Source organism: Scyliorhinus canicula, chromosome 8 (assembly GCF_902713615.1).
Source record: "Scyliorhinus canicula chromosome 8, sScyCan1.1, whole genome shotgun sequence".
In the NCBI taxonomy this organism is placed as follows: Eukaryota; Metazoa; Chordata; class Chondrichthyes; order Carcharhiniformes; family Scyliorhinidae; genus Scyliorhinus; species Scyliorhinus canicula.
Genome location: NC_052153.1, coordinates 174,396,075 through 174,409,202, shown reverse-complemented (window position 1 = coordinate 174,409,202; position 13,128 = coordinate 174,396,075). Strand labels below are relative to the sequence as shown.

The following is a 13,128-nucleotide window of genomic DNA, read 5'->3' as shown; positions in this document are numbered from 1 at the left end:
TACAATCACTAAATATCTCTCGGTTGCTTTCAAACTCTGAAGCTTGGTTACAGTCACAGTCGTAGAGATATAATGGCAAAGGATGTCATTGGACCAATGAGTTCATGCCGGCTCTCTGTTGACCAATCCAATCGAACACATTGCCCCGCTCTATCCCCATAGATTTGTAAATTCATTTCCCTCCAGGTTGTGTTTAAACTCATTCAACAGATGGAATCTCCCCCCCCCCCCCCCCCCCCCCACCCCCCGACCTCAACCCACCCACTGTGTTTGGGATTCATGTTGAGTGGGGAAGATCCTTCAGGGAGTACAAAACTGGGTTTTCCTGGGATTAGGAAACACGGCTGGCAAGGTCTCCTGCTGGGTTGATGGTGGGTCATGTCTCCTGCTGAAATTCAGCTGGAACCCACTTTGCATCTCATGCATGGTCATTAAAAATACAACGGACCGGAATGGTGCATCCCCGTCAAATGTACTGCCCCTCCAGCGGGAATGCGCACCATTCAGAAACCTGACCAGAACTTGGTGGCATGCACGCGACAAGGGGAAATTTTAAAGCCCTCACCTGGAGTCAAAGTTGGCACTTTAACAATTTATTTACGGAATGCGGGCGTTGTTGGTTCGGCCAGCATTTATTGCCCATCCTGAGCTGCCCTTCAGAAGATGGTGTTACCTTCTTGAACCGGTACAGTCCTTCGGGTGTAGGTACACCCATAGTGCTGTTAGGATAGGAGTTCCAAGATTTTGCCCTGGCAACAGTAAAGGAATGGCTATACATTTCCAAGTCAGAGTGCTGAGTGACTTGGTGGGGAGCCTCCAGGTTTCCAGGTACCTGCTGCTATTGTCCTTCCAGATGATCGTGGTCGTGGGTTTTCGAAGGTGCTGTCTAAGGAACATTGGTGAGTTACTGTAGTGCATCTTGTAATGGTGCACACGGCTGCCACTGGTCATTGGTGGTGGAGGGTTCTGATTTGGCCACAGGGATGGTGCGTGCCAAACACACAAATTTGCTGGGTGCAGGACATGGGATGGGGTGGGGTGGAGGAGGTAACGGGGGGGGGGGGGGGATTCCAGAGGAGAAGAATAGTTTGGAGCAGAGAAGAAGAAGAGTGGGAGAGTCCGGTTGAGAATAAGCTGGGGGTTTTGCTCAGCATAACTGGACAAGTAAATGAAAACCCCACTAATCATGTGGAGAATTTCTGAGAGCTTTCTCATTTGCTATTCCTCACTAGTTGGAAAAGGCCATATGGCGGATGTGGCCCAAAGGTTTCTCACGGCAATGAGATCCCAGCGAGTTGTAAAGCAGCTGTTCACTCAGAGCAATTGGCCATTTGCTGCTGGAGGAGTTAAGGAAGAAGAGGATGGGATGCAAGGGATGCTTACAAGGGGCATGCAGGCAGCCAAGTCATGATTGCAAACCTCCATCCTCCCAGGGGAATGGCAGTCATTATACTTGTCAAAGAGCAATGTCTGCATGCATCGCGATGTATCAGTGGGCGGAAGCCCATTCCATGGTCCACACCTGGAAGAGAAGGGGTGCGCCCAACGAATAAAACTACTGACAGCAAAAATGAATCCAGGAGGTTTCTAAATGGTGCAATATAACATATATTTGGGAGTGCTAAAATGATTGAACACCAGTGCCTGTTCAATACTTTTTAATTTTCCTTACTCTGCTGCTATGTCCAGGCGCTCCTCCAACATCTGCAGCAGAGGTGGATGCAGCTGCTGACGACCATGGCCCAGTTTCTGTGATGACTCCAGTAGGCATCATCTGGGGAGGCAAGGTCTGGGACAACCTGGCCTGCTTTGGGCTCTACTCAGGGGCAGGGGTACATTCCTGAACCTGAGCAACTGAAGCTGATGAGGACACAGGCATAGGGGTTTGGGAAGACCCATGGGTCCTGGGTGGAGGTCCCCAGAGTGTCTGCCTGAAGCTTCTCCTCCTTTTGGGTGCGCAAGGGCCTCTCCTCAACTCCATGAGGAAATGAGGTATCTGGAGGGAGATGGAGCTACTCGTCCGTCTCTTGCATAGCCACTGTGAAAGCTCACCCATGCTTCACCAATGGTGTGCAGGTCCAAGCTCATCTCTTGCAGAAACTGGATCTTCCCCTTTTGTGGGCTATCGTCTGCTGCTTAAAATCTGATGGATTGATTCTGTGCACATTGGTGAAAAGGGTCATGGGCTGGGATTTCTGTGGCTCACTAACTCACTAACTGTGTTAACTAACTCACCTTATGACACTCTATAAAGCCAAAGCACCATTTTGTAAGATATGAATCAGAAGTGTGAAGGAATACTCTCCTCTTACCTGGATAATAATAATAATCTTTATTGTCACAAGTAGGCTTCCATCAACAGTGCAATGAAGTTACTGTGAAAAGCCGCTAGTCGCCACACTCTGACGCCTGTTCAGGTGCACAGAGGGAGAATTCAGAATGCCCAAATTAACTAATAGCATGTCTTACGGGACTTGTGGGAGGAAACCGGAGCACGTGAGGAAACCCACGCAGACACAGGGAGAACTTGCAGACTCCGCACAGACAGTGACCCTAGCTAGGAATCGAACCTGGAACCCTGGCGCTGTGAAGCAACAGTGCTAATCACTGTGCTACTGTGCTGCCCACAAAAACTTGCTCAAACACTGAGCTGCGGTACGAGGTGGAAGGGCTGCTCTTTGAACACTGAAGAAGCCTGACACGATCCAGGACCAAGTTGTTTGATTGGCATTCCATCTATGACCTTCAATATGCGCTCCCTCCACCATCTATTCACAGTGGCAGCAGGGTGTACCATGTACCAGCTGCACTGCAGGTACTCACCTGCTCCTTTGACAGCACTCTCCGAACCTGGGATCTCTCCCATCGAGGAAAAGAAGGGTGTGGCGACGGAGGAGAAGGTGATGTGTAGGGCTTTGTTTTTCCTTCAGTGACAAAAAAGGGGTTGTCACAATGGAGGGTTGGCGGGTCTGTTGTGATGGGTGATGTGTGTGACCCGGCGGAAACCAACATTTCAACCGCCTGAAGTGGGGAAACATTTTATCCAAACTTCCAGCAAGTAGCACAGACTGACAGTCCCAGAACATGCTGCCCGCCAGTCACATGGCTACCTCGCTTCAAGCTAATTGCCAGAGCACGGAATCTGTGAACGGAATGCTCAGGTATCGATGATTTGAAGATTCTTTACAGGTAAATCAATTATTCTGCATGCGTACATTGTATAAAATGACCAGCTCGAGTGAAAGGGGAGCTTAGCACTGTAGCCCTGCCTTGAGTTGCGCATGATTCTAACCGCTTTATACTTTCAACTTGTGCACATCTCTCCAGCTCAAAAAGAAAAGAAACGTGTGCAGATTTTTTGGGGGAAAAAACTGCTGAGGGTGCTGGAAATCTGGAATATAAATAATTTCTGGTCCTGATGAACTCGTTAGCTTCACGTGTCTCTTCATTTTACCTGTTTGAATCTATATTATTTTACCTACTCCGGAGAGATCTGCACCCTTGATTTGAGCCAATGAGTGTCCACTGCAAATAAAGGATTAATTAGCCACCAACATTTGTACTGTTTTGCAAATCCCCAATTGAACCAGCTTGTGTGTTATTGGACTACCTAATCGTGCAAACAATAATGAAATGAAAAATGAAAATTGCTTATTGTCACAAACGGGCTTCAATTAAGTTACTGTGAAAAGCCCCTAGTCGCCACATTCCGGCGCCTGTCCGGGGAGGCTGGTACGAGAATCGAACCGTGCTGCTGGCCTGCTTGGTCTGCTTTAAAAGCCAGCCATTTAGTCGAGTGAGCTAAACCAGCCCCTGGTTTAAATAAAAATATATATATAATTTATTAGGCTGCAGTGTAATCGAAAATCAAAAACAGAATAACACACCCACTTGTCTTTCAGCATTCCCAGTGATGTGAGGGGAGGTGTGAACTGGTTCTGATTCCCCAGGCAAAGTATCGAGTACTCCGGGTAATGCTCTGGAGATCCGGGTTTGAATCCAACCACAGTAGTTGGTGGGGTTTAAACTCAATAAAACATCTGGAATTAAAAATCCAATCATTACCATGAAACAATTGTCCATGGTAGTATAAGTACATCTGGTTCACTATTGTTCTTTCGGGAAGGAAATCTGCTATCCTAACAGGGTCTGCCCTACATGTGACTCCAGACCCGCAGCAATATGGTTGACTCTGAAATGCCCTCTGAAATGGCCATGCAAGTTGTATTCAATGACCATGAAGAAAATACAAAGGAATGAAACCAGACGGACCATCCAACAACACCAGAAATGACAATGGCAAACCCAGCCTTGTCAACCTTGTGAAGCCCTTTTTACCAACATCTGGGGGCTTGTGCCAAAATTGAGAGAGCTGTCTCACAGATTAGTCAAGCAACAGTCATACTCATGGAATCATTCCTTACAGATACATAATATCCCAGACACCACCATCACTATTCCTAGCTATGTCATGTCTCATTGGCAGGACAGACCCTGAAGAGGTGGTGGGCGGCACAGTGGTATACAATAGGGAGGGTCTTGCCCTGGCAGCCTTCATCATTGTCTCTGGACACCATGAAATCTCATGGCTTCTGGTAAAATCCTGCTTATTACCACATAACATCCACTGTCAGCTGATGCCTCAGTACTCCTCCGTGTTGAACACCACTTTGAGGAAACACTGAGGGTGGAAAGGGCACAGAATGTACTCTGGCTGGGGGACTTCAATGTCCATCACCAAGAGTGACTCGGTAGCATCAGTACTGACTGAGCTGGCCGAGGTCTAAAGGGCATAACAGCTAGATTGGGACAGCAACAGGTGGTGAGAGTGCCACCAAGAGGGAAAAGCATACTTGGCCTCAGCCTCACCAACCACCCTGCCACAGGTGCATCTGCCCATGACAGTATCTGCAGGCATGATCACTGCACAGTCCTTGTGGATATGAAGCCCCAACTTCACATTGAGGATACCGTCCTTCATGTTATGTGGCACTTCCACTGTGCTAAATGGGATAGATTCAGAACAGATCTAGCAACTCAAGACTGGGTATCCATGAGGCACTGTGGGCCATCAGCAGCAGCAGAATTGTACTCAACCACAATCTGTAACCTCATAGTCTGGCCTATCCCCACACTCCGCCATTACCACCAAGTCAAAGGAGCAACCCTGGTTCAATGAAGACTGCAGGAGAACATATCAGGAACAGCACCAGACGTACCGAAAAATGAGATGCCAAATTGGTGAAGCTACAGCACAGGACTATTTTTGTGCCAAATGGCAGAAGCAGCAAGTAATATACAGAACTAAGTGATTCCACAATGAATACATCAGATCTACTTTAGGCAGCCCTGCCACACTCAGCCGTGAATGATGGTGGGCAATTAAGCAGCTAACTGGAGGAGGAGCCGCCACAAATATCCCCATTTGCAATGATGGAGGAGTCCAGCACACTGTGCACAAGACATGGCCGAAGCATTCGGAAAAATCTTCAGCCAGAAGTGTGAGGGAATGATCCATGTTGGTCTCTTCCAGAGGACCTAAGCATCAGAGATGCCAGACTTCAGTCAATTTGATTCACTCCCTGTGATACCAAGAAATGGTTGAAGGCACTGGATATTGCAAAGTCTATGGGCCCTGACAATATTCCGGAAAAACCCTGAAGACTTGTGCTCCAGAACTTGCCGCACCCCTAGCCAAGCTGTTCCAGTACAGCCGGGGCAGCACGGTAGCACGGTGGTTAGCATAAATGCTTCACAGCTCCAGGGTCCCAGGTTCAGTTCCCGGCTGGGTCACTGTCTGTACGGAGTCTGCACGTCCTCCCCGTGTGTGCGTGGGTTTCCTCCGGGTGCTCCGGTTTCCTCCCACAGTCCAAAGATGTGCGGGTTAGGTGGATTGGCCATGCTAAATTGCCCGTAGTGTCCTAAAAAGTAAGGTGGGGGGGGTTGTTGGGTTACGGGTATAGGGTGGATACGTGGGTTTGAGTAGGGTGATCATTGCTCGGCACAACATCGAGGGCTGAAGGGCCTGTTCTGTGCTGTTCTATGTAGTTGCAGCACTGGCATCTGCCTGGCAATTTGGAAAATTGCCCAGGTATGGCCTGTACACAAGAAGTAGGACAAATACAATCCAATCAATTACTGCCCTATCGGTCCACTCTCGATCATCAGCAAAGTGATGGAAGAGGTCATCAACAGTGCTATCAAGTGACACTTAGCAATACCTTGCTCATGGATGCTCAGTTTGGGTTCTTCCAGGGTCACTCAGGTCCTGACCTGATTATAGGCTTGATTCAAATATGGACAAAAGAGCTGAATGCCAGAGGTAAAGTGAGAGTGACCGCCCTTGACATCAAGGCAGAATTTAACCGCGTATGGCATCAAAGAGCCCTAGAAATATTGGAGTCAATGGGAATCAAGGGGAAAGTTCTCTGCTGGTTGGAGTCATACCTGGCACAAAGGAAGGCTGTGGTGGTTTGAAGTCAATGATCTCAGCTCCAGGACATCACTGCAGGAGTTCCTCAGGGTATTGTCCGAGGCCCAATCACCATCAGCTGTTTTGTCAATGGGCTTCCATCCATCATAAGGTCAGAAGTGCTGCAAATGGCTGCACAATTTTCAGCACCATTCACGAATCTCCAGATGCTGAAGCAGTCTATGTCCAAATGCAGCAAGACCTGAACAATATCAACGCTTGGGCTGACACGTGGCAAGTAGCATTTGTGCCACAGAAATGCCAGGCAATGACCATCTCCTCCAAGAGAGGATCTAATCACTGCTACTTGACATTTAATGGAATTACCATCGCTTAATCCTCCACTGTCAACATCCTGGGGATTACCATTGACCAGAAACTGAACTGGACAAGTCATATAATACTGTAGCCACCAGAACAGTTCAAAGGCTAGGAACCATGCAGTGAATAACTCACTCCTGACCTCTAAAGCTTGTCCACAAGGCACAAGTCAGGAGTATAATTGAATACTCTCCACTTGCCTGGATGAGTGCAGCTCTAGCAACACTCAAGATGCTCAACACCATCTAGGATAAGCAGCCCCATGATTGCTACCCCTTCAACCAAGATTCATTCCCTCCACCACCAATGAACAGTGGCAGCCGTGTGTGCCATCCACAAGATGCACTGCAGGAACTCATCAAATTTCCTTTGGCAGCACCTATCAAACCTTGACCACTATCATCTCGGATGAGAGCAGCAGATACCTGGGAACCCCACCAACTGGAGGTTCCCCTTCAAGTCCAGCCATACCAGCCTCCCCGAACAGGCACCGGAATGTGGCGACTAGGGGCCTTTCACAGTAACCTCATTTGAAGCCAACTTGTGACAATAAGCGATTTTCTTTTCATTTTTTTTTCAAGTCACTCACAACCCTGACTTGAAAATATATTGAGGGGCAGCAGGGTAGCATGGTGGTTAGCATAAATGCTTCACAGCTCCAGGGTCCCAGGTTCGATTCCCGGCTGGGTCACTGTCTGTGTGGAGTCTGCACGTCTTCCCCCTGTGTGCGTGGGTTTACTCCGGGTGCTCCGGTTTCCTCCCACAGTCCAAAGATGTGCGGGTTAGGTGGATTGACCATGCTAAATTGCCCGTAGTGTCCTAATAAAAAAGTAAGGTTAAGCGGGGGTTGTTGGGTTACGGGTATAGGGTGGATACGTGGGTTGAGTAGGGTGATCATGGCTCGGCACAACATTGAGGGCCGAAGGGCCTGTTCTGTGCTGTACTGTTCTATGTTCTATGTTCTATTGCTGCTCCTTCACTGTGGCAGGGGCAATACTCCTGGATCTCCCTCTCTAACAGCACAGTGGATATACGTACACCTCGGGGATGGCAGCGATTCAAGATGGTAACTCTCCACCACCTTCTGAAGGGCAACTAGGGATAGGCAATAAATGCTGACCTAACCAGCCACGCCCACATCCTGTAAATGAATGAAAAAAATCGAAATGGGGGGGGAGAGAAAAAGGGAGAGAGCTCAAAAGCGTGACCATCTTTCCATCTGCCAATTACTCTCAAATAACCCATAGAAAAGTGCTCCCCGTCCTGGTGCTCCATACAGGAATTCATTCGCCCTCTTTTTAAAGGGGGGGGGGGGGGGGTCTTGACATCAAGACAGTGTTTCCAGTGAAACATGGCGAAATAGGCTATTGACAGCCTCCAGAATTGTGCAGGGTTGGGTTTTTTTTGGGACGCTGTTTTATTTTTGACTGTAAGAGTGGCACAGGGTCCCCCTCCCCACCACCACCTCTTCGAATCCTATTAATATGTGCAGCAGAGGATGGATGCTATTACCCAGTGATTCCGCTGAAGCAGTGTGCTACACTTAGTCTGCATTGGCGGAGCACAATCGCATCACATTGCATCCCCCTGGCCGGCAGGCTCCGGCTCACAGCGCCGCGCTGGGGCTGTGTGTGTGTGTGTGTGTGTGTGAGAGAGAGGGAGTCTCGGAGCGCCCGCCTGCCGGGTGTCTCCGCCAGTGACATCCCCAGAAAGCTGGCGGCGAAGCAGCCTCGGGTGGATTAGAAGACTTTTTATTTTGTGTGTGTGTGTATTTCTCCTGGCCAGCAGCAGTGGCAGTCAAGTGAGGCTGCAGGCAGAGCAGAGAACTCTGCCTGCCCAAGTTCGAGCCACCCAATGTGCTTCCTTGTTTGTGTTATTGTGTGAGTGAGTGTGTGAAGTGAATGAACTTTCAAGTGCCGCACTTCTTGACCATCGCTGAACACACACACACAGAGAAGACAGTGCGCTCAACTCTTGTGACAGGATCTGTGGAGAGAAGACCTGCAGCTCAAGGTAAGTGTGCCTCACATCCATGAACATCCACCAGCGTCGTGAGAGTTATTATGCTGGATAAAATGTGTAATGAAGAACTGTTACCATGCACCAGAAACCAGGAAGGTGCTTTGACAAGAATCGTAAGAAAAGACTTGGTGGAAAAGTTGATTATGTTTGTTAGAAAAAAAGAATGACTCAAATACAGAATAATTCAGTGCAAGTGTGAAGCATGTTGCCCTTTAGTGAATGGCATGGTCGACCTGACACTTTTAGTTCTTCAATATCACCGCAGTCCACATTCTAGTTGGGATTGCTCCTCAGCAGATTTGTTGGATTCGAATGAGCGGTTCTGGTTGAGTACCCGGGACTACATGTGTAACGGTCAGTGGGATCTGAGCAAGGTAGGAAATCGCTTGCAGTTGATATTAAACACTTGACAATCACTTGGTAACCAGGAGCCGATGTCCGTGCCGTGTTAAGCTTGTTGTGATTAGTCACCGTGGGACATTACATGATGCCTGATAAAAAGGACTAGGAGAGGTTTTTTTCTCTCCATTTAACAGCGGGGAGCTGGGACAAAAAATAATCTTAGTGCTGTGTGAATATATCTGGGATTTGTCAATCCCTCTCCTGAACCTACAAGGTCGGCAGAAGGGGGTGTCAAGTCGGGTAAATCATTTCTGGCAATTGTCTCCGACGTGGTGAAGACCCATTCGAGCACTGATGACTAGATCTTGCGACCGCCACATCACAGAATAATCATAAACTGTAACTAATCGATTTTGATGCAATTGAAGATGGCACTTTTAACTTGGAAGGCCCCTTGTGATTGAAGCGGAGAGATCGGACGAAAAGGCACCTATCTCTGTGTCTTCACTGAGCCAGGTCGCTACCTGTAACTCGGCAAGCAGCCGCGAGCTGAACTCTGCTTTAACTCTCATTTCTAAGATTTACACCAAAGTGTCAGAGCGCGACTCAAAGTCAGGGACGACCCACTTAAAATCCAACAGCAGAATAGATTTTTTTTTAAATGTCACCCCTGTTAAGAATTCTTTCAATGTAATACTGTTAAATAATTCCTGCCCTGTGTGAGTGCTGAAAAAGGAAAAGTGAATGGTAATAGGACGCAGCAGTGAAGGGATTTTTCTTTTTGTCAATGGCTTTTTGGTCAGTGCACTGAATTAGGCTGATGCCTTTTTGACTTCTTATTGTAGTTCTGTGTGAACCAGGAGCAAATACTGTAATGGTTGTAATATTAGCTGTTGGTACAACATATCCAATGAGGTAGAATCTAGATCAATTCGTTTGTGTCAAAAGAAGCCCCTCTTACTTAGGGATATGTTTAATGTAAAACTTGTATTCAACCAGTGCCAAATCATTCTGAAAACTTCACTACAGTAGGTATTGTGAAATGACAAATCAAGTCGCAATATATAAGGAAATATGCATTTTAGATATAAATGGAGATAGACATAGATACACAGAGAGATAGGTTAGACATAGAGATAGGTAGATATATAGATAGGCAGATAAACAGACATTCATGTAGATAGCCAGGTATAAACATGTGGTTGGTAAGTAGGTAAATAGATAGATAGATAAATAGGCAGATTGATAGGCAGATAAACAGACATTGATATAGATAGATAGACAGGTAGAAACATGTGATTGGTAAATTGATAGATAGATAGACAGGTAGAAACATGTACCAGCCTCCCCGAACAGGTGCCGGAATGTGGAGACTTGGGGCTTTTCACAGTAACTTTATTTGAAGCCTACTTGTAACAATAAGCAATTTTCATTTTCATTTCATTTTCATGTAATTGGTAAACAGATAGATAGGTAGATAGATAGATAGATAGATAAATAGATATATAGATAGATTGATAAACAGATAGGTAGGTCAATAATAGTCAGACAAATAGACAGATAGATCGATGGTCAGACAGGCAGATAGAGCGATAGTCAGACAGACAGACTGATAGGCAGTCAGACAGACAGATTGATCGATAATTGGACAGACAGATAGATCAATAGTCAGACAGAGAGGCAGCTAGATCAATAGCCAGACAGATTGATAGACTTATAAGCAGATAGATAGGTTGACAGCCACACAGACAGATAGATTGATGGACAGACTGATAGGAAGACAGACAGATCAATAGCCAGATATATAAATATCCAATTTATAGTCAGATAGACAGATAGATTGATAGTCAGATAGACAGAGAGATTGACAGTCACAGACAGGTAGATTGATAGTCAGTCAGAAAAATAGATAGCTAGATAGACAGATGAACACAGCTAGTTCTTTTTTTATTACATAAAACATAATTATTTAAATAATCAAAGTAATTTGGCGCAGGTTGCATTCAGCTTGTATATTAAACTGCCCACAGGGATATGGAAAAGATTAAACCATTGAAGCTTCTTATTTTACAGGGAAAAGTTTTGTGTAAATGTTTATCCATCTGGTGATAGTCTTGGGAAAAAAATCTCATTCTCTCCAAATCCTCTCCCTATCTGATTTGCATATATTATATGCCAAACTGAAGACAAAGACCAGAAGACATCCGTCAGAAGTTACGGAAGTATGCTGAGGTGTTTTATAAACTTCAATTTTGTTCTTGTGAGCGGTAATGTCACTGGAGCCACGTTAGCGTGACTTTTGCTAACAGATCATTCGCACATATTCTCAAAAATAAGAAGGTGTTACTGGGTTTCGCAAGGGATCCCTCTCACATGTACTGTTTCAAATAGCACATCTGTCACAGAATTAAAAATAAATTGCTGCCATTAAAGAAACAGGTGTAAAAAATTCCACTGTGTAAGTCAGTCTTCAATTGATGTCACAAATTGGTTACATATTGTCATCCATCTCCAGCAGCCACTTGAGGAGGTTGCTTGCATAGTTTATAACAGCAGTGTCAAATGATCACAGCACCACATCGCATCCTCATTTGCTTTGGTTCCTAGGCATCCCCACCCCTAACCTCTGTCAACCAAATGTACAGAAAACCAAATATTTTATGGTTTATAATTTAATCTCAGCAAAAGAATTAGCATTCCTAATGTGGAAGCAATCCTGCGATGCCATCTGCCTTTGCCTACCTTGTCTCTGTTATCTTTGTTAAGTTGCCGCTCACATCACACTATCTCTACCTGACTCCAAACACAGCTGGGTAACAATGATGTTGTAGAAAAAAGCCATTTGAATGTGAGCAATTTTGTCAATATTCTTAAATAATGTTCTTAAATTACATATACCTCAGTTCTTTAGTTCAGAAAGTTTACTGAACCGAACAATTACTGCTGGAAAAACCACTGCTGACTGCTTATTGTCCTGTACCTGACATCAAGGCATTGTGCAGCCGAATTTCCTTGGCATTCCAGTCAAGATTCCTTGAGGTTCCTGCCAGAGTTTTGCTCCTGCAGCGGACGAAATCTCAAAACAATTTCTCTCATTATATCTTGGATAGCTGTGCATCAATAATGTGTGTTTGCGTAACCCTGAGGACAATGTTTATGCCTGAAAGAAAATCAGAATATATTGGAAAATCAGGAGAAGTTGAGAATTTAGAAAGCAGAGTGTACTTCATTTTCCTTTCCCCTTCTGATGCATGTGGTTTAAATCACACTGTTTGCTATTACAATAATATATATCAATGGGTTGGTATGAAATTCCTTTGCACTTTTATTACACTGGGTTAAACCCTTCATTAAAATGGCTGACAGGAGAATTTCACAGAAATGTGTTTATGCATCTGTTGCTGATTCCGCGCATCTTATTATATTTGGGGACACCAAGCGAATGTAAAATCATTATTTATGAACGTTTTATCACAGTGGCTCCCTTGTACTTAAGTGCATGGATGTTTGTAGCTATCTTGCTACTGTAAATGCTGACTCTTTTGTGCAGGTTCATTTGTCTCTCTTCCTGTTGTAAAGACAGTGATTTGTGTTGAGCATTATGGGTGCTAGCAGCTCTCCTGTAATCCACTGAAGTAGGCATCTTTCATCTGTGAGTTAAAGACTGTCTGTATTTACTATGGGTGCTTTATTGTGGAGCCAGGCCATCTACTCAATGAACCTGCCCATGCACACATAGCAGCAGGATAGTGATCTGGAGTGACCAGGTACGCTCATTACCTCAGGAGCCGGTTGTAACAGATCCACTAATTTCCATGCCAAGATTAGCTGGCTACAAATGCATTCAGGACTCGCTGGGGACTCTCTTGGAATCTAGAACTCAGAACCGCAATATATGGTTTATTTGCAGCGTGATGGCAGTGTGCTACTTCATTTCATAATTTTAATAACACTTCATAGCACTTGTATTG

At 45.7% G+C, this 13,128-nt stretch overlaps 1 protein-coding gene across 16 annotated transcripts in view; it reads left to right on the top strand.

The window, feature by feature from the left end:
- Nucleotides 1-8,429: 8,429 nt before the first annotated feature.
- Nucleotides 8,430-13,128, top strand: part of tenm3 (teneurin transmembrane protein 3) — a 4,148,867-nt gene continuing 4,144,168 nt past the window's right edge. For 9 of the 16 annotated variants that reach the window (XM_038805740.1, XM_038805742.1, XM_038805741.1 and 6 more), the window contains exon 1: nt 8,431-8,806. The gene's annotated coding sequence lies outside the window, so the exon portion shown is untranslated. Of the gene's footprint in view, nt 8,807-13,128 lie in introns of all 16 variants that reach the window. The other 7 variants (XM_038805737.1, XM_038805738.1, XM_038805732.1 and 4 more) reach the window with 2 other exon arrangements.